General features: G+C 40.1%; 1 protein-coding gene across 3 annotated transcripts in view; it reads right to left on the minus strand.

Annotated features, from left to right (window-relative positions):
• The window catches only part of PAFAH1B1 (platelet activating factor acetylhydrolase 1b regulatory subunit 1), a 71,344-nt gene extending 51,667 nt beyond the window's left edge, over positions 1–19,677 (minus strand). Inside the window, exons 1-2 of one of the 3 annotated variants that reach the window (XM_027861605.1) lie at positions 19,554–19,677; positions 5,093–5,169 (exon numbers count right to left, since the gene is read on the minus strand). The gene's annotated coding sequence lies outside the window, so the exon portion shown is untranslated. Of the gene's footprint in view, positions 1–5,092; positions 5,170–19,253; positions 19,310–19,553 lie in introns of those variants that run through there. The other 2 variants (XM_027861603.1, XM_027861607.1) reach the window with 2 other exon arrangements.
• Between the last annotated feature and the right edge of the window lie 1,488 nt (positions 19,678–21,165).

Genomic DNA, 21,165 nt, shown 5'->3' on the forward strand with positions numbered 1-21,165 from the left:
TTTTCTTCTTTGTGAATTATATTATCTTTTCCTAAACAGCATCCAGTGTGTGCCTCCCTGTCCAAGGTGTGAAGAAATAATATCAATGAAAAACATTTTTAAAAGGCAACCAGAGTTCTCAGGCAAAGGCCACCAATTCCCAAGATGAAATTACCCTAATAGCTTCTGAAGCTTCTAAATAATCCCAGTGTGGCTTCATATGCCAAATTCAGATAAAAGTAGCTGATGTTTTAAAGGATTTGGAGAAATCTCTCTTATCTATTTATATAATCAAGAGTGACTCTATAAATGTCCAACTTCAGGTTCAACTGTTTAGCTTACCCAAAAAATATTTTTATAAACCTTAATTACAAGTAATTTATATCTCTTTATTTAAACTTATATTAAATATGCAAATTAATTCAGCTAGCTATTGTGACAGAGAGCAAAAAAAATCTTTCATTTACTTATAAAAAGATAACTAATCATTTTTGGCAAAGGGGGCAATTTTCAACAACAAATTTTTTTAGGGGAAATTTCCCTCTATATCCACATTTGCAAAGAACCAACCTCCAAAGGATTTAAATATATATATAAATAACCCTTTTCACTATATACTAATGGTTGTATCCCAATTTATTCCAATGACCATAAATCATCTGGGTTCAATTAAAGAAGTTTTTCCAAAAACATTAAGCCCTAAGTTAACAATCTTCCTCCATCCTTTAACTCTGACCATGAAAAAAACAGAAACTAAGATAAGCTTTACTACTTCCAAAAATCTGGGAGTGTCAAAACAGCATCCCTATTTTTACAATTATATAATGATTATCAATGGTACTGGCAGAAGAAAGATAATGCTAATACTTTAAGTATATGCTGAAATGCTACAAATTGAAACAATCTAAACACTTTAGTTAACAAGCCTTTCTGATGTTGGCAATTTGAATGGACTTTTAACTTATTTTATGTGACTACTCAGTTAACAGGCTCAATTTTAAAACATTAAGCAAAAAGTACCAAATACTACTAATACCACAGCAATCCTAAGATCAAAATGGATAGTTTTATTAGTAGAGGACAGAACACTGGATTCGAAACCCATTTCTGACATTAGTTGTGTGATCAAGAGCAAGTTACTTCACTTCTAAAATTAAAATACAAAGTTGTAGTACCAATCTCACAGGCTTGATGGGAGTCTTAAATAAGGTAATACATGCAAAATGACTAGCAAACCTACAAACACTACATAAATATAAGCTATTATTTTTACTTATTCCCCCTCCTCCCTCTTAATTAAGGGTGACCAGTTTCTTAGAGTTGCTAAATCAAAGACTTGAAAAGTGGCTGTGGGATGATAATGAAAATATATTTTTTAATAAAAAGAAACTTGAGGATATGAAACTACACCTTGTCATGAGAACCCAATTCACTCTAGTTAATCAGTCAGCATTTATTAAGTACTTAGCAGGTGACAGGCGCAATATTAGGCTCTGGAGATACACATTTTAAAAGTGGGGTAGTTTTTTAAAATCACTTTATCTCGTATATCCATGTATCTCAAGAAGCTCACATCCTAAAAAGACCACTAATTGAGTAATACCTGCTTTAAATGAACTCTAAGAATTAAAATGTAAAAAGCCTTTCAACTTTCCCAAATGGCCAAAACTAGTTGTGACACCCTTCCTCATTTTGGTCAGTGCCAATTAGACAAAATAAACACAACCACCACAACCAAATAACTATGATGGTCTTAAAAGACCTTGTCACAATGGGTTAACTGGACTTTTAAAAAATCTGCTCCTGTTTATATATGCCAACATATATACCTTGTTCAAATATGCCTTGTTTAAAAAAAAAAATCCCAGAAACAGAAAAGAGTGAATATTAATTGAAATAGCTAGACAAAAAGCTTAAAGAAGTTTAGATTTCATGATAAAGGCAACCCGAAGTCACTACCAAGCCTTAAGTTCGATCAATGATGCTAGCGGGGGAGGGGGGGAGGAAGGAGGAGAAATAGAGGATCATTCTTCACAATCAAGACAGTTGTGAAGGGGGAAAAAAGGTGTTTTGTCAACTGTCAGTTAGCCAGCTATGAAAAGCAGGGGACAAGTAGAACAAGAATGGTTGGAAGGTCATCCTTCGTGGATGAGCCAAGGTGGTTTGACAGTAGAGTGAAAGACAACTAAATTTACATAAAGCCATATCCCAGCTATGCACAAAGTGCTAACTATTTGTTCATAGTCTAGGATGTGACTCCCTCTGGAACACGACCCTGCTCTCAGGAGTACAGTTCCTTGTCATGAAACCCACTGGTAGTTGCTAGAATGCTTTGCCTAACCAATTGGAAACCACACTTAGTCGTCACGATGGTCATACAGTTCGCTACTATCCACACCAATGCTTTCTTTGATTGGGGTAGATAACTGAGAACTAACTAAGGAGCTCAATTATTAAAGTTAACTATCAAGCACCTATGAAACAGTACAGTCTAAAGGGTATAAAATAGCTTAAGATAGTCCCTTGTCTACAGGATACCAGGCCCAGAAAGTAATTAATGAAAATGAGAACATTATATTTTGAGTACTAAATTGTACAGAACAGTATGAAACAACACCACTAGAAAACAGGACCAAATGAAAAAATGTACGTGAGGAGAGTCTGATCAATGTGGTCTGGTATTGTCGAGAAAGGATTCAGAGAAGGTGGGTTAGAACCCTCCAAGCATGGGTAGAATAGAATAAAAGAAACTGAATACCTTAGCCACAGATATGGGAATGACCAAAACAAACATGGAATATGAATACCTGTTTGACTGGAGTGAAAGGTTTATATTAATGAGAAATAGGGTTGTGATATGCAGGGTGGGATTGGATTACCAACAACTTTGGACACTAGGCAGGCATTTATGGTTTATAGTTAAGTACACAACAGGCAGCCACAGAAGGCTCCTCAACAGATTAATAGTACAATGAAGATTAATCTGATAGCAGTGTGCAAAATGAATTCACTGGGAGGTAGACTCCAGATGGGACTACCTGTTAAGAGGTAAGGAGGGGGGCAACTATAGTAATCTGGGCCTAAGGGGATAAAAACTTGGACAACAGTAATGGCAAAGGGACAATTACACAAGATATAGCAAAGGATGAATCAAAAGGGCTTGATGACTACATATACAATAGGAACAAAGACGAGGGAAGATTCAAAGATGCTTTGAACCTAGAAAAGAATAGTATTAACAGGGGGAAAAAAAAGAATCAAGGAAGTGGGGCTAGCTAGTTTTAGAGGGAAAATATTGAGTTCAATTTTAGACTTTCAAGTTCAAAGTGAAAATGTCCTACAGGAGTGAAAATACAGGACTAGAGTCTGGCTGAAGTGAAGACTAGTGATGATGATTCAAGTGTCATCAAAATAAAGGCTGAAGGCATGAAGACAGGATGATTTCTTCAGAGGAGTGAAATAAAATGAGCAGATACCTAAGGAGAGAGCTTCTGACTACATAATAAGGAGTAAGAAAAAATGGCAGAATAGACAAAGAACAACTTACGGAAATAAGACAAAGAATGAAGTTATAGAGTATATCGTGCAAGCCTACACAAAGGCAGTGTCAAATACCCAAGGGACCAAAATGAGAAATTAAAAAAAAAAAAAAGCCTTTGCTATCTGGCTTTGTTCATTTATTTAAATGTCCATTTACATACTGATTAAAGTGAAGCACAATTTATCAAAAAAGAAGGGGGTCCCTTTCCCTTGAAATGAGTTTCCAGTCAATGAAAATTTATTAGATGCCTACCATAGGCCAGGCACTGTGTTCATCTCTGGAGACTCCAAAGAAAGAAAGAAATAGTCCCTGCTCTCAAGAGTTTACATCCTAATGGAGGAAACCAGAAAACTGTCAGTAAGCTTTCAAGTGGAATTCTGTACTGTAGTAGAAGGAGCATTAAAACTTTAAGTTATGCACTAAATGTTAGTACTAGTTCTATAAAATATGTACTACTGTCTTTTGTTTTTCTATCACCTTCATTTTCAAATGTACCTCTTCCTCTCCCTAGAGGGTATATCCCTAGAAACAAAACATGAGTAGGGGGAAAAAAAATTCAAACCCAAACACACCAACCAAGTGTAACAGTAAATGTTACTGGCTCCACACACCCAGTCCCCTTCACTTGCTTGCTGACTGATGGTAAAGAGGAGAAAACATCTTCTCCTCTATTCTCTTAGGCCAAATTTGATCGTTGTAATTGTATAGCTGTTGTGCTCTAGGTCTGAGGTCTGATCAGGTGGTCCCATACATATTCCCCACCTCCCATCTTTTTTGAAACTGAAACATAACAAGACACTCGTAACTCATCTAACAGTTATCAAAATGAGATATAACAGGTGAAAGACAATTAGAGGAATGAAGAGATGTCCATCAAGGATAAAAGCCTTGAGCTGAGCACATAGCTTTCTGGAGCAGGTATGGATCATATTGCTGGGCAGTGGCCAGAAACTTAAGAGAGAAGCTAAAGCCTCTTGTGTCCAGGCTCTTCTTGTATTAAGGTGACTAGGAAGCTAAATCAACAGCCTGATCCTAGGTCCCTTTAACCAATTAAATCTCAAGACCAGTTTTTAAGAAAAACTAACCCAACCTGCAAAAAGTAGAGCCTTAGAATTTTGCTCCCACCACAACAGCCTTTTTTTTTCCCTTCTTCTTTCCATGGTAATGCTATCTCATTTAGCATCAGTTCACATAAATCTTCCTACTCTTCCCTCACAATTAATAATTAAATTACTATTCATCTTTCTTTTTTTAATGGTGCAATAATATTCCAACTACATTTATGTTCCAAAGTTTGTTTAGCCATTCCACAACTGATGGGCACCTACTTTGTTTCCAGTTTTTTTTGCTACTAAAAAATGATGGTATAAAATACTTTAATGTATACAAGACCTATTTTGGACATCCTAAGGGTACAGGTCTAGCAATGGAATTTCTGGGTAAACGGGGATGGATTCTTAGCTCTCTTTAACATAAATCCTAACTGCTTGTAGAACAGTTTGACCAATTAACAATCCCACTAATAGTGTTTCTGTATGCCTAAGCTCCCACACCCCCAACATTGACTATTACCAATCTTTTGTCGTTTTTCTAGCTCCAACACTCCCTGGCTGTGTGATCACGAACAAACAAGCTCTCTGTTTTCTCATCTGTAAAATAGGGAAACACAGTTATTATGGAGAAAGTGCTCTGCAAACCTTAAAGTGTAATACAAACAAAGGACTGTTACTAGAATGATGAAGATGGCAGCCAAATGATAAGAGTGTGACCATGGACCAGTGTCTCAGTAAGCGAGGCAACAAAGGGAAGGAGAGAAAGAAGATGCTTATAATGAATTATGAGCTCCTAGAAAGTAGAATCATGGTTCATACACCTTTGTATCACACATATCAACTCATAGAATGTCTTGCACATAGCAGGTACTCAAAATATTTAACGAATGAATATTAGGGAAGATGTAAGAGATGAAATCATTAGTTTTGCTAGGAATCTTTCCTCCGCTTTCTGGAATATAAAATGGGAATATAAACTAGGGAAATTTGCCAAATCGGTAAACCAGTGAGGAGAATAGGCTTGATTCAATCAATCAATAAACATTAAGCACCTATGTGCCAGGCACTGTATTAAGCACTGGGGATTACAGAAAGAGTCAAAAGACAGGCCTTGCCCTCAAGAAGCTTACAACTGAATGGGAAGACAACATGCAAACAACTATACACAAAGCAAGCTATATAATAATGTAATACAAGATAAATAGGAAATAATTAAAGAGGTGCTGGGGAAGGCTTCCAGAAAAAGACAGCCAGAAAAAATGCCCAGAGCTAAAAGATGGAATGACTGAAGGTAGGAGGAAAATCTGGAGTATGGAAAGAAAGTGAGCTTGCTTTTCTAGTGACCAAAGGGTCTCAAGTAAATAGCTCAACCTTGACTAGAAGAGTAGAACTCAGAGACTAACAAGTAAGAAAAAAACAAAGGGCCTAGAAGATACTGAAAAAAAGCCTTAAGCCAAAAAAACCTGAGTAACATATATGGCATACCTGTTAACTATCTTTGTTACCACCCCCAAATCCCCTCAGCTAACTGTATATGTTCTTCCTGCTCTGGACACTTTAAAGCTAATCAAAAGAAAGGATTAAAGTCCAGGATTTAGAATCTGGAGAAGAAATTTCCCCTTATTCTCCCTCCCCCCAACCTTCCACCAGAAAATTACCCCAATAAGCAGCGACAGAACCTAGCCAGGGAGCCTTCTGCTTGGTGGCTTGGTATGAGTCTTGTTTTGTCACCTAACACCACTAGTCTCACTATAAAATTTCAAGGATTACTCTAAAGCAATTGGCTCCAAAGAACAAACTATGGTCCCTTTTGTGGGGTGTTGACTTGACTTCGTAGAGATCAACCAATACAGAAGTGGGGAAGATAGGTAACATCCTACCTTCTTCCTCAACAATAGCCCTCTTTAACACCCTGCCCTCTCTCATGGCTTTATCCAGCTTGGGCCCCCTCAGGACAGTTAAAACCAAATGCAACCCTGACACCCACAACAGGTGTGCAGACAAAATTTCCTGGAACTGCCCCCATCCCACTCCCCAATCCTACAGGATCCCCATCTTCCAGGTCATCTGTTCCTGGTCATAGCACAGGCAGAATGAAAGGGTTGCAATTATACTATCTTTCTACCCAAACCTACCCACACATCTTCAAAACTTCCTTCCCTTTTGCTGTGAAGGGTGCTACCATTGTTCCAGTCTTCTAGGTTCTCAATTTGCTCATTATCCTCCTTAGCTGAAACGGCTCTCTTCAACATTACCAATAATCTCTTAAATGCCAAATCTGCTGACCTTTTCCTCACTCAATCTTTCTCTTTCTTGATTTCTTTGCAGCATTTAATACTGTTGACCATTTCCCTCCAGATTGTCATGACACTGGCCTCTCAGTACTCCTCCTAGTCAGTCAACAAGGAATTATCTATCAAGTGCTTACTCTAAAGCCAGGTATTACACAAAGCATTGGGCAAAAAAACAGTTCCTGACTTTAAGGAGCTCACATTTGAATGGCCAAAAATTGTGGATACAAAGATTTACATGGTGTAAATGGGAGATAATCTCAAAGGGAAGATGCTAGCAGTAGCTGGGGGACTTAGACAAATGAAACCCTTAGAGAAAAATGCAAGTACAGCATGTACCTAAATGGCCTAGTATATTAAAAAAAAACCCAAAACCTTACCTATTCGGTACCATAGAATAAGTAAATATTAAAACTGGTGTGCAAATTAAATGTAGGTACTCTAGTTTTCCAGCCAGCTGGGATTAACCTGTTAAGAACCCATTTTTAAGCTGGGTAATTGTTCTAAAATGTATTACATATATCACTATGTTTTAAAAGATGATACTGAATATAATTTTAATGACCAAAAATTTCTCAACAATTGTGTTGAATTATACAATTCTATAATTGTCTCATTCAAGAAGTCCTCCAATGTTTCATCAACTGAGGTAACTCTGGCTTCTTAAAGACAACATCAACTATGCGCCAGTGCTGGCCAAGTTCTACAACTAGAAAGGGCTCTGGCAATTGCTTGACTGAGCAATTATGAAGCATCATGGTCTTAAAAAGTTGGAGAGAGAGGCTGTGATCTGTGTTGGTGGAGAAAGTGTCCACACTGATTACAGATCTTGATTCACTGATGTTCCAGTGATGGTCTCAGGGCTTACTGGTCCCTATACTAAATGCTCCTAGACTGTTGTGCTTTTTGGTCTTTAAAATATATTGTCTCTTCGCTTATCAGTTCAGACTAGAACCATTATGCCTACTTACAGCAGTCTCCTCCCCTTTCTAATTTGTCACTTCTACATCGGAGCGGGCTTATAAATAAGGTAAACCAAGTCCTGGCTCTCACTCCTAATAACGTATAAAAGCTTTAGTGAATAGGCTTTGGCACACCTATTTTGGCTTTGCCAAGGCCTTTTTTTGTTTACTTCCTGATTCTTGGTGGTGTTCCATAGAGGTGACCTATTACTATAGTTGCCAGGGGCTAATTTTCAGTTTCTAGAGACACTTCCTCTCCCTTCTCCAACTTCAACTTTTGTGCATTTGACTACTTACTAAAACTTCTCCAAGCATGGAGAGGGGCTAGAAGAAGAAACAATTCTATACAGTTACATATCAGCAAATCAAAATAGTTGGACAAGAAGCTGAAACCACTGGCTCTAAATGTAACAATAAAGACTATCATTTCATGAGTATTTCTAAGAATAAAATATATTCTTTCCCTTCTGAAACCTGTAACAAAATACTTCTATTTTGAAGGTGGAAAGTTCTGTTTTAGGGCTTGCTAGAATTGAAGATAAGGGTACAGAAACAACTTTCATATGGTATAATCTATAATAAAGACTGGAAGCTGAGAAGAAAGAAAAACCTTATAATTCTATCATCTCTCCATCCCTCTCTGCACTATTCCCACAAACTCAAACAGTTTATAGAAGATACTGTTATCACCAGGTAAAACTACAGCTAGAGCCAATACGGAAATGTTAACAAGACCTTCCAAAAAAAAAAAAGACTCATTTCTTGATGCTGAAAACATCAATATGCCAACACATGATGACTTACAAGTATCTACATGGAATCCACTGAAAAGAAAGTAAATGGTAAATAATGATTAAATTTCAAGTCTCTCAATTCAATTGTTTACAACATTCAAGGTTGACATGTTTTATCTAGTGTAGCTTTATTTATTTTATAGCAAAAAACTGAGCTTCTGTCATTTACCACAGCTAAAACTGGCCCTTACTGAATCTTAGAACGTATCTATAATTAAAATTGAATATAACTAATGTCAATGTGCCACGAGTCTAAACTTCCTGTTAATGAGGACGTAATTAGCTTCTTAATTTTATACTTTCTAGCCGTAAGACAGATATATTTAAAAAAAAAACCTAAAAGAACAAGAGCTTATAGTCACAATTCCTGTGTTCAGAAGCACAATTCTAACACAATACTACAACGTATCATGGATACCTCTTTTTTAAAAATGTTTTTAATGAAGGATACCTTTCTATATTTTTAAAAATTCAAATAAATCTTTTAACAAAGATTTTTTATACTCTATTTTAGTAATATCAACTGTTAACTAAATATAAAAATTCAATTTCCAACCAAAAGATAGATGCTCTCATTTAAAAATTGGTCTCTGCCAGGACGACAATCTATAAAATAACAACTCTGAAAGACTTGGATCTCTGTTCAACACAATGACCAATTACAGTTCCAGAGGCCTCACGATGAACCATGCTATCCACCTCCAGATAGAAATCTCAGCAACTGATTCAGAATACAGACTGAAGAATACTTTTTTTTGGCCATGGCTAATGGGGGATTTTATTTTTCTTGACTTGGCTAACATTTATGATATTTAACAGAAATGGATGACCAATTTGAATGCAATAAAATATGCTTATCACTAAAATTTTATTGAACTTAATTTAACAATACTTCAAAGATTTATAAGGCACTTTAGAATCTCTGAAGTCTATCTAAGGGTTGTCAAACACTAATCCTCACTATAGATACTGTAGAGTATCAAGAAAACTTATTATTTGAACTTTCTAGTCATTTACATATAGTATAAAAGAGAGTTTTCTGTACAACACTGTTTTATATTTAACGAGAAACTGCCTTCATCTACTGGAACGAAAAACAGTAAGAGCCTATAGCCTATATATCAGAATTGAGAGGTTTATGTTGTTGTTTTGTTTGTTTTCCCCTAAATCTCAGACTCACATCTTAGGCTCCATTATGTTCCAATGGATGTGATCTCATTGATTTAGGTATTCAGTCCTTCCAAAGGTTCCGACAGCAATCCACGTATTCCAGGTTGTACTGTGTGAATGTCTGTCCATATTCTCCACAGGTCCCTCACAACTTCGTCATCTAATATACTAGAGTAGGTTTTTCTCAAGAGCCTTTTCTCTTTTGCAGGTATACCAGTCCCAGACTTGGGCTTTCCATGTTACCTCATCTTCACTAAAGGAGCCCTCGCGCTGCTTTCCTTAATGAAATCCTTCTATGAAGCCCTACTCATAACACAAAGTACCCCTGGATACTTGAAAGTCAGGCCAACAGAGGATAAACTCTTCTGGTTCTACCATGCTGTAAAGTCTCCGAGTAAGATTCGAGGAGGTACTTAAAAGACAAACCCAGATAAAAAACAGAGAGGTATTTATCACCAATCATTTGGCCACAGGTGAAGAATTCTTTGGTCAGTACAACCTATTAGACATTTAAGACTGCCATAAGTACTTTGAAATATTCACAAAACGACTAAAAGAGTCAGTATGAAATAAAACGGAAACTTTCTACAACCACAGATACCAAACTGAGTAAAGGACAAGGTCGTCAAGATACAAACCATTAAGGCAGAAGTCTAAGACACTTGAGTCTCACCCATATGAATTTGTTAAGTGTTGGATGACATTTAAAAAACAAAACCTTAAGTTTCTACACAGTCAAGAATTTAAATTAATGCAAATGTCTCTGCACAAAATTAAATAACACACATAAAAATTTATTCAATTCATGATTAGGTGTATTCCACAAAATTAAAACCTCTTAATTTCACTTTTCAAAATTATGAATTCTAGTTCTCTCCATTAATCTTCCACAGAAAATCCACCCAATATGCTGAAGGTCTTTACATCTTATCCTTTTGATGTATCTGGGTTTTACCAGTGTACCATTCATTCATATTGTGCTTTTCTGATCATTTATCTATCTGCTGTATCTTTTATGCCACTTCCTGAACATTATCCTGTAGCCAACTCTTACCAATCATCTGAGTTGTTCATTGCCCAAGAGGTTATTTGCAATCTGGATTCTTCAGAGATTATGCTGTTTCATCATTCACTGCTGCGAAGCACCACCAGAATATTAGTGTTAAAGAGATGAGCTTTTACAGCAATGAGTGCAATTTAGAGTGATTTCTTCCCCTCCTATCCAACATTAATCCTAGGCCAATAATGCACCATGGCTTCTGCAAAGAGTCCTAGACATCAATATCGATGAACTGTTAGCAAAAATCTGTTGCCTTCCCCACTCCACCAGCTGCATGTCCCCTTTTACTTCTTGGTTAGGATGGTTACATACGACTTTCCTACATGGCTATGGAATATACTGTTCCAGGGCTCAAAACAAATTAGGTTAACGCCATCTATACCAACTGCAACATTTGGAAAAATTCTCTATGGATAAGAAATCTTTCTTTTGCGGATTTTGTGGCAAGTCCCCAAGATGAAGAGATGTTTCTCCCTGTTTACGTATTTCATTAGTCTACATAACCAAACATCAATTTCGGCAGGCAAAATCGATTTCTTGGACTTTCAAAGTGGTTTCTGTATATAAATGATACATTTCAATGTGACTTCTTCAAAGATTCTCTCTGATCTTTCTTCTTCAAACTATTCTAAACTCAACCTGAAAAAATGCCTTTTTTTTGGGAGGGGGGAAATAACGGAAATTTTTATATCTCCAGAAATACTTTTAGAATCTTTTACAAATTTATCTCTTTGGAACAATGGTATACACTGTGATTTTAAACAGATATCTTAAGAAAACTCTAAATAGCTGAATTTAGCATTGGTACGCATATCCATAATAGACCTTCATCTCTACCAAGAGCTGTGCAATTCTAATTCTTGATCAGTTTCAGATATGTGAAGTGGAAAAAAGATTCACTTCATAAAAAAATGAAGTAATATTTTTAAGTGGCCAATTTCTACATCAAATAACAAGAAATCATATCATCAATCCAACTACAAATTAACAGCAATTCCCTTTTTGTGAATAGAGAAAGCCTCCAATAAACAGATTTAATAGTTTGCTAAGATGCCTAATTAATATGATGCTAAATAAGTATTATTGTTTTTCCCCAAAATATACTACTTATAACAGCTTCAGTTGTGATATAAAAGCAAAGACAGAAATTTAAAAAAAGGGACAATTTCAACCAATACAAAAGTCCAATGCTATAAAAATAGCTATACCACTTCAATCTTACACTTAAGAATGTACTAATGTAGTCAACAATAGGTAAGTTTCAATAAAAACAGCCAAAATATACTGAATCTATTCAGAACGGCTATCCCTGCTTTTCATACAATTACAGGATTTTTCTCAGTTTTCTCATTTAATATTTATTATGATAATCCAAAAAAGTGCTACTCTGATACTTTCATCATGACATGGAGACCAAGGTTACTGAGCACAGCCCAAGGTCTGACATAACCTAACAGAACCTAAAAAGGTGCCTGACAACATACCTGTAGGGCCACAATGCAAGCTTAGCTAAATTTGAAAAGCTTCATCCCACCAAAGGATTGGTGACCAAGAGACGATTTTTTTTCAGACAGAGGAGCTCATAATAAGCCTACTAAGGCGGGGTAGAGAAGTTGGCAAGAAACACTTGTGGAAGAAATATCCACACATCAATGAAATCATCAATCAATATAATGCAAAACTGGTAACCAAAAATGTCAATCCTCAATTCAATTCAACAAATATTTATTAAGCCCCTAAGGCAAGCTTGCTAGGTCAAGCACAGAAATTGAATGAAGGAAAGAAAGAAGGAAGAAAGAAGGAAAGAAAGAAGGAAGAAAGAAGAAAAGACTAACAGTCTGTGCCCTCAAAGAGCTTACATTTCCCTGGGATATAACTACCTGAAGATGGACAGCACTAACGATTAGGAGAATCAGAAAAGGTTTCCCATAGAACAGCTAAGCCTTGACTGAGTCCAGGGATTCTAAGAGGTAAAGATGAGGAGAGAGTGCATTCCAGGCATGGCAGGCAAGTCCATGTAAAAGCTCACAGGCAAGAAACGTCAAGTCAAGGGAACATCCAAGCTTCAATGAAATGCAAAGTGGGTTAGAGAGAAGTGTGAAATCAGTTTGTGAAAATAGTTGGAGGTGGGATGGAGTCAAGATTGTGGAGAGATTTAAAAAAAAGGAATTTTAATTTTATTCTTAAAGCAATGGGTGATGGAATATTACTGTGCTGTAAGAAATGACGAACTGGATTTTAGAAAAACTCGGGAAGATTTGCATGAAGTAGTGAAAAGTGAGCAGAACCACGAGAATGCTGTATACAGTAACAGCATATTCTTCAAAGAATAATTGTATAAGACCAAGTTATTCAGAGTATTGTAAATATGCAAATTAACTGCAAAGGACCTACAAGAAAGATGCTATCCACTTACAGGGAAAGAACTGATAAATGTAAGTATGTATAGTATGGTTTTACATTATTTGTAAATCTGTGTCAAATGGTAGCCTTCTCTAGCACAGGGTCGGGAAGAAGGGAGACAGTTCAGAATTTAAAATGTAACCTAAAATAAAATTAGATTTAAAAAAAAGCAATAGGAAACCTCTGGAACTTTCTGAGCAGACCTAATCAGACCTGTGCTTTAGGAATATCAATTTGACAGCCCTGTGAATGAGACATTGGAGTAGGGAAAAGACTGAAGGCAAGCTACTGCAGCAGTCTAGGCAAAAGCTGATGAAAGGCTGAACTAGGACACTAGCTATGTATGTAGCAAGAAGGGGACAGACATAAGAAAGGTTCAGGAAATAGAACTATCATGACTTGGCAACTGTTGAGATACAGAAGATGAGAGAAGGGGGAAGAATCAAAGGTGACCCCAGACTACAAAAGGTAGTGCAGACTGGAAGCTCAAAAGACAGCTGAGGGCTGGACTATAGATTTAGAAGTGATCTCCAAAGGTAGGGTAATGGAACTTATGGGAGCTGTTGAGGTCACCAAGGGAGTATACATAGAGAAGTGGGCCCAGGATAAAATCTTGGGGTATATGCATGATGCCAGGTTGGGGCGCAGAAAACTGACCCATCAAAGGAGACTAGGAATGGATAGAACCAGAAGAGAAAAATAGTGTCACCAAAACCCAAGGAGGGAGTAGTCAAGAGCATTAAATTTGGTAGAGAAAGATGAGGAATGAGAATAAAAGCTACTGGGTTTAGCAATTAAGAAGTGAGTAGCCACGCTGTAAAGCCAGAATGTAAGGGGTTGAGAAGTGAAACCATATTTGGATAATTTACCCAGCTGAGTCTGTGTTTCTCATAACACAGTTGATATAGGGTTTGTTATCACTTCACCCATAGCTGTGATCCTGTTCCCTGTGGCACAACTTTTCCAGGGGAAGTATACCCTCCCATTACTTGCAATGTTACTAAAATACACTGAAAGTTGATTATTGTAAAGAACTCTAAAATAAGAATGGGTAATTTTTCCTTCATCTTGTTTAATAAGTATTGACTGATGACCTTCTGCTGACCTCTGCTCAGCACTTTAAGGGATACAAAACTTCCTGCCCTCAAGCAACTTTATTATAAACAAAAAAATGTAACAAATAAGACAGCATATGAATAGCAAGAGGAGTGATACAGTTAAGTGCTACGCGATTTGGGGGGAAAATGAGAACAATGAGAACTATAGTAATTAAGTAAGGCTTCATAAAGGGTAAGATCTAAGCTAGCTAGCCCTAGAAAGACAGCCTAGGTAGCAGAGAACATGAAAGCAAAGGTTCCTTCCAGCTCTCAACCTATATGATGCAATTTTGAAAAAAAGGAAAAAGAATGTGCTGGACCATATATAACAAAGCATTTTAAAAAGTCCCAGTAGCTAAGCAATACACTACTGACTTTAAGGCCTATGGTTACCCTTTCTCCCCTACTAACCCGCCATATGACCATGGTGAAGGGACTTCCCTATATCTCAGCTCTCATAGGTTAAAATAAATAAATAACCTACCTCAAAGAGTACTTGGGAGAACAAATGATAATAAAAGTACTTTGAAAACATAAGGTGCTAAGGAAATGTGTAATAGTAGTAGAAACTTTAAGGGATTACACACCTCACTAAAAATTGGCAGGTATTTTAGAGAGATACATAGATAATTTTAACCAGGCAGGTTAAGCTTGTGCCAAAAGCCAGCATCTTTAAAAAAGAAAACTGTAAATCAAAATAATAGTTACTTGTGATGGCTTTATCCTAGGATTGCAAGGTATTTCACAAATATTAAGTTTTTTAACTGTGGAAGGGAAAAGTAAATATTATATATTTGAAGAAGTTGTAAACTAAGGTTCAATTCAAGTGACTAGTTTAAGGGTCATGCCAAAAGTGTAGTTCTGTAATCTTAACTTTCAATGACAGTTCATCCTTGAACTAAGCTTTTTCAGAAGACTGATCAAATCTTTGCTTCTCTTCAAACATACATGAAAACACATATTAAGCATAACTTAAGCACAACAAATAACGAATTTCTTAGGTGAAGACATTATACTGTTTGAGCTGGTGAAGAAAAAGTAACTAGCAGATTTTCTATCAGTGTAGCCCTTCTAGAATATAGGGGAAAATGCTATACTCGGACAAGTACAAAGATCTTTGGAACCAAGCAGACCCATGGTCATTGGTTTTCAGCCAACTAACAGCACCAAGTCCCACTGGCAACACAGTATGAGTCACTCCTTGGGAACCCAAGGAGAACAGTATCAAAACGGAGTCTCTGACATCTAGGTTTTCCTTAGGAGTCCTTCATCCAAATATTGACTGGACTCTTATGATTCAATGATGCATATATCTGATCAAACCATGATCTGGCTATATTTGTCACTGAGTGGTTTCAGTAGTGTCCAAATCTTTATGACCCCACTTGGGGTTTTCTTGGCAAAGATGCTGGAGTGGTTTAACATTTCTTTCTCCAGTTCATTTGACAGATGAGGAAAACGAGGCAAAAAGAGTTAAGTGACTTGCCCAGGATCACACAGCTATTAAGTATCTAAGGCTGGATTTGAATTCAGGTCTTCCTGACTCCAGGCTTGGCGCTCTACCCAAAGTGCCACCAATCTGACTACATAGTATGTAGTAAAGTTTTTTTTTTTAAATTCCAGGTCAAGAAATCCTGCCTTCCGGATGATAAACTTAGAAGTAAAAAAAAAAACATAAGGTAATTAAAGTTATTTATATCACTCATCTATTGTTTAGTATATTACTCTGAAGATTCATTTGGATCCTGCTTTTAAAGCTAATGTATGGAATTTAAACCCTTTAATAAGAGAAAAAAGAAAACTGTGGTATTAAATATTTTCCCCTCTGAAATTTCTCCAACTCTCTATCCTAGAACATTTATTCAAAAATACCTTATCAAAAATAACTATCAGACAGAGGATCTTTCCAATCTTATGCTGAATTTTATTAACTAAAAAGACTTCTAAAAATTGACCTCACAGAAGAATGTAATTTTTAGAAGTGGACGGCACCTTAAAGATTATTTCATCGAGCCCCTTCATTTGACAAAATAGGAAATAGAGAGTTAGAGGTGAATAACTGAAGTTCACTCAGGTATGATCTTTCCATTAGGCCACCGTGTACTTTAAAAAAAAAAAACAAACAACAACCACCAAAAAAAACTAGAAATCAAGACAAAGATCATACAAAGCTCAAATTCTCGTATATTAGAAACATAACATTTGGTAACCAATAGGCATCTTACCCAAAAGCCAAAGCAACCTAAATCTCAAAATCAGTCCTCTCCCCACCCCACCCCCAAATCTACTGAACAAGATCATTATTAGGGAACATTACTAATGTCTTAGCTTGGGGTATGAAAGGTTTTTAATGTTATCTTCAATTCCTAACTTTATTCACACAATATATTCTTTTAAGGAAATTCTCCTTTCCTCTTGTCTTTTTCCTAATTACATCTACATAAAACATGAGAAGAGAACTAAATTAGTCAACTACATACCACATAAATTAGTGGTCACCAGAAATCACTCTTAGAACTCGAATCTCGAACTCCTTTTAAGATTTCATTTTATATAGTTCTTTGATTCAAGATATTTAAGTCACCTACTCCCTTTTATGGTGGTACCTTTACAAAAAAATTGCCCTTCTGGGGGCAGCATAGAGAAAAGGTTAATGCTAACTAGCTTTTACAACGCCTATTTTATACTTTATGTTGTGGTTTTAATGCTCACTCAGGAAAATACATCACAAACAAATGTAGGTAAATGCCAGTTTATACTGAACCACAGTAAAAAAAAAAAAAACTGTGGCATTCACCTTGGGTTTTAACAATATGTCTGGCCATCAATATTTTTCTATATTATTATTTCTAGCAGAGATACATTCATAGGCATCTGAATAAAACAATAAAAAAAGAACACATCTATATATAAAATATATAACCAAGCAGTAAGTGCCTGCTTTAGAATAGTGACTGATCACTTCTCCCTGGACTCCACAAAAAAGATGGAAACCAAGAGCATCAGATTATTTAACAAAGTCCCTTTTGCTATTAGGTTTACTATATAGAAATACAATTATTGCTGCAATTAGTATTAAAACAGCCCAACAAAAAACAAGAGAAAAATGCAATGAAAGGGCAATCTAGCCATTTCCCAGCTTCCTTACTCCACCCAGTCTTCTCAAAGGTTGTACGCAGCATCCGCAAATATTATCCAGTTTTTTTTTCTTCCAAGGGGAGGAGGATTTAAAAAACGAAGGATGTACAGAAATTAGAACTCTGCTATTCAAGCATTTATTTGAAGAATTTTTCAAAATAATCTTCCTTTTTTATTTTACATCACACTTAGCTTCAGGTCAATTTTTAGTAGGCTACTTATTCTCCCCTTCTTTGATATCCTAAACATTGAAGGATCCTTTTTATAAATTAACCAATCCAAATACACAGATTCAATAACTGAGATTTACATGTCCCCTATTTTGTGAAATAATATCACCCATTAAAGATTAAAAACCTAATCAGTATGCTTCAGCCACAAAGATTGGTTAAAATAAAAGGTCAAAGAAAGCTCTCAATGCGGAATCAACCTTATTTCATTCCCTACTGCAACCAAAAAGGGTTGTTCTCTTGATAAAGGATTTGACCTGCAACAACCAAGCCCTGCTGCAGTAGAAAAATTTTACCCAAACGCTACCATAGCAAAAGGAGAGGGATGACATTATTATTGGTATCAAAGGCCCAAGTACTGTCTCCTCCGCCCTAGACTCAAAAAGGAAATGCACAAAACAACCCCACCCCCAAACAAGAATATAATAATAAAAAAAAACCTGCAGTAATTTTACACTTAATCTTTACATCATTCCGATACCAGAGATCTACTTTTATGTACATAAAGATCAAAATTACAAAAACATCTTCATTCTCTCCTTTTCACCTCTTTAAAATAAAGGAGAAACTCTTGGTATTTACATCTCCCCTCTTTAAACAAGAAAACACAAACCAGGCCCCTCTCCCCAAAAGCACAAATTTCTTACCCTACCAAGGATTCCAAGCTGGCTGCCCACCCCCCAACTCCAAAGGAAAATTTCCTACCCTTCTCCCAATGAGTTTCTTGCCAAGTCACTAAGGAATGACCGAGTAGCTAATAAATAAAGCAAAGACACCTTCTGACGCCTCCACCCGCAGAAACGGACAACCACCTCTCTCCCTGACGGTCTTCAGTTTTCAGGGATGCTCTTCTAGTCCCTATAACAATTTGACCACCCGCCCTTAGAGCCATTTTCTCACCTGAGAGGGCCGGGGGCGGGGAATGGGGGGTCGGGCTGGGAATAATAACAGAGAGAGGGAGAGAGAGAGAGAGAGAGAGACGCTTTATGTCCCCAAATGGGTAGGGTGGGAAAATGGCAGAGGACCCCGAACCGGAGGACTACCACCATTTAAGCCCCCCCAGTTCCAGGGAGGGGGCCCCATCATGTACAAGAAGCTGCACCTCACCCCATCTGGTCGCAGGCTGCTGCCGCTAGGGATGGGGGGGGCTTTCGGATCCCCCCCTCCCGGCTGGGGGGGCGGGGAGGCCGGCCCTGCGCCCGGGGTGGCGGCCATCCGGACGCCCAGAGAGACCTGGAGCGCCGCGGCAGCGCGGGGCCGGGGGCTCCCTCGCTCCCCAGCCGCTCGGGTCGGGTCGGGAGGTCGGGGCGAACCTCTCCCCTCCGGGCCCCGGGGACAAGAAACCTGTTCCCCGAGCCTCCCTCCTCTTCCTCCCCCTCCCCTCAGTCTTCCTGCAAAGTCACCGGGGGGGGGAACCACACACATCTTTTCTTTTCCTCCCCCTTCCCTCCGAGGCGCGGGCAGGGCCGTAACCTCCGTGCCCCCCCCCAGCCCCAGGCCCGGGCCGCCCCCTCCCGCCCCTCCCGGGTCTCTCACCCAACGGCCGCCGCGGCCGCCATTTTGAGAGCGAGGAGAGAAGAAGGAGGAGGAGGCGGCGGGGGGGAGGGGAGCGGGAGGGAGGGGGCAGGGAGGGAGGCTGGGGGGGAGGAGGAGGAGGAAGAAGAGGAGAAGGAGGAGGAGGAGGAGGAGGAGGTGGAGGAGAAGGGAGGGGACCGGCGCAGCCACATCGCCCGCGGAGCCCCAGGCCGGGCCGCAGCCTGCGCCGGCGCCGCCCGAGGGGGAAGGGGAGGGGGAGAAAGAAGCCAGCCCGAGGGCAGGCCCCGGCCGCCGCCTTACCCGAGAGCCCGCCGCCGCCGCCGTAGTCTCCGCCTCGGTGTGGCCTCTTCCGTCCTTCACTCCCATCCACCGGCGGGGGAGGGGAGGAGGGGAGGGAGGAGGGAAGGGAAGGGAGGAGGGAGGGAGGGAGGAGGGAAGGGAGGGGGGGGAGGAGGAGGGGGGACTGGCGCGCAGGGCCCGGGCCCGGCGCGGGCTGGCGGGCGTGGGGGGGAGGGGAGCGGGCGGGCGCGCGCGCGGCTCCTCAGCCGTTCGGGGGCTCGCGCCGCAGTCCGGCCGGCGCTCGCGGCCTTGGCTCTCGCTCGGGTCCGGCTCTGTCGCTCGCGCGCGCTCCTCCCTCCTTTTGGCCTTTTTGCCTTCCTTCGGTTCGTCCGTTCGTTCGTCGGCCTGTTCGCTTTCTTTTCCCCTCCCACCTCCTCGGTTCTACTATCGCCGCTGCCGCCGCCGCCACCACCCCCGCCCCGCCGCTCCGGCTCGGTCTGTCACAGGAGCTGCCCCAGCGCCCTGACGTCACCGCGCCGCCGCCGCCCCAGACCGGCCGAAGAGGGAGGGGGAGGAGGCGGCGACGGCGCATGCGTGTGGCCGGGGCCTAAAGGGAGCTGCCGTCACCCCGGCTCGACGCGCTTCCCGGGCAGCGCGTCACCGAATGGAAGCCGGCCCTCCGCGGTCCCTCCCAGTCCCGCCCTCAGCCCTCGGGCCCGGGAGCTGGGCCCGAGCCGTGGCAGCCGCAGCTTTGAGGTCTGGGGCCCGCAGAGGCTCCCCCCCTCTTCCCCCCTCCCCCGGCCATTCTCTTGACTGACCGTGACTGGCTCCCCCCGCGCGCAGCTCTGCAGAGCGCTTTACGTAATGGTCTGCTTAGAGCGGGGGACACCCCGCATAATAACCGACGTTGAGGGGGACGGGCCGCAGAGACCTGTCATCCCATTGGCAGAGGTAGCTGGGGGGGGGAGCGCTCTCCACCAGGGCAGGTCAGCACCTGCGCCGGCAGGTCAGCGATGGGCTTAGAGAGCAGGAGGGGGTGGGGGTGCGAGGAGGGGAGCTCTTGAACCCAGGGCCCTCCTGGCTTCTCTCTGCACTACCCGCGCCGCCTCTTACTGACATTTAGACAGCGCCTCCAGGATTCCAAAGCACTTTACGTTCCATTTTCTTTTCAGCCCCCAAAACGGAGAGGCCAGAGACACTCCAAATTAGAAGGGCCTTGGTGTTTGCCCAAAGCTTTGTAAGGTAAGGGAGACAGATCAGACACATCAAATGATAACCGGCATTTCTACGGCGTCTTCGACGAGCACGGCTCCCTTTAATGACTTCATCTGAGCTCCAGCAGAGATAGATGCAGCGAGATGAGCCAGCCAGTGAAACTGAGGCACACACAGACTACTAGAATGAGCTCCACCCACAATTCAAATATGGAATTTGAGGAAGAAAGTTTAGATAAAGCTGAGATTGAACTAGCTGTAGCCATGGCATCCCCTCCAGTGAGGCCTGACTTCTGGGATGGCCAAGGCTTGCCTCTTCTTAGTTTTGTCTCCTGTCCTGGTTTGGTCCCTTTTTCTTTCTCTGTTTGAAAACAAAGGAATGAAATCTATGGACTTGGGAGGTTGGGGTGACTTTCTTT

This window comes from Vombatus ursinus, unplaced genomic scaffold, assembly GCF_900497805.2.
Source record: "Vombatus ursinus unplaced genomic scaffold, bare-nosed wombat genome assembly UNPS02014768.1, whole genome shotgun sequence".
NCBI lineage: Eukaryota > Metazoa > Chordata > Mammalia > Diprotodontia > Vombatidae > Vombatus > Vombatus ursinus.